Raw genomic sequence first — 958 nt, forward strand, 5'->3', positions numbered from 1 at the left:
GGCCGGGGAGGGCCTGGGTGAGGGGAGCCCTCAGGCGGGCAGAGCGGGGCAGGGCCCACTCCCCTCAGCTGGGGCGGGGCGGGGACGATGCCGCCCATCTGGTGGTAAATCACCGCCCCGAGGGGGTGAGCCCGGCTGTGGAGATCCACTCGACGCCAGCAGCTGCGGGTGCGTGGTGTGGGCTAAAAACCCGCAAGTATGTACACGTAAGAGAATGTATATGAAGAGAACAGTTGTGATCCCTGTGAGTGCAGGCGGCAGAAAGCCGGCCGCCATTTTGTCTTCCCTCACGCTTGTGGTGAATGGGGACGTTATCACCACTGCCACCAAAGGGTAAGCGAGGCTGGGCCCCTGTCACAATATTAAGCACAACAGCACTTGAACATGAATGCCGTTTTGCAGGTGACAAAGCAGTGACACTGGGAGCTGAACATGCCCGTGGTAGCCATGTGTTCGTACTTTCCACACTTTCCAACAGCCAAAGGGCATCCACTGGGCTCCCCACTGCCATTTACGTCAACAAAAGATTTAGGAGCTTCTACATAATATTAATTGAAAGTATTGCCAAAGTCTTAATTCTTGCCATTTTGGTATTTTTTTTAGCTATTCTTAATCACAAAGTATTCAGTAACACTGTTGGGTGGAACGGAGCATCTGAGCTCTGTTAATTAGTTGCCTGCGCAGTCTTGTGCATGCCATCCTTACCAACAAAGCACTCACATTTGCTCTGAGGTAGCAACTAGTCCTAACTTTCAAATTAATTAATCTTTATAGGGATTGAGCTGGCTTCCAGGAAGGTTAAACTGACTTGAGGAGAAAGACCTCTGACATAGCTCAGCAAGAGACCAGACCAAATTTGGCAAGTCTTACTTGCTGTCTATGACACTTCCAACCCTAACTTCTGCCTGCAGGTCCCCCTTCCCTCTTCACACAAGGGATAAAACTCCTGCAAGGTACT

Source organism: Charadrius vociferus, unplaced genomic scaffold (genome assembly GCF_000708025.1).
Source record: "Charadrius vociferus isolate BGI_N301 unplaced genomic scaffold, ASM70802v2 scaffold88, whole genome shotgun sequence".
Taxonomy (NCBI): Eukaryota; Metazoa; Chordata; class Aves; order Charadriiformes; family Charadriidae; genus Charadrius; species Charadrius vociferus.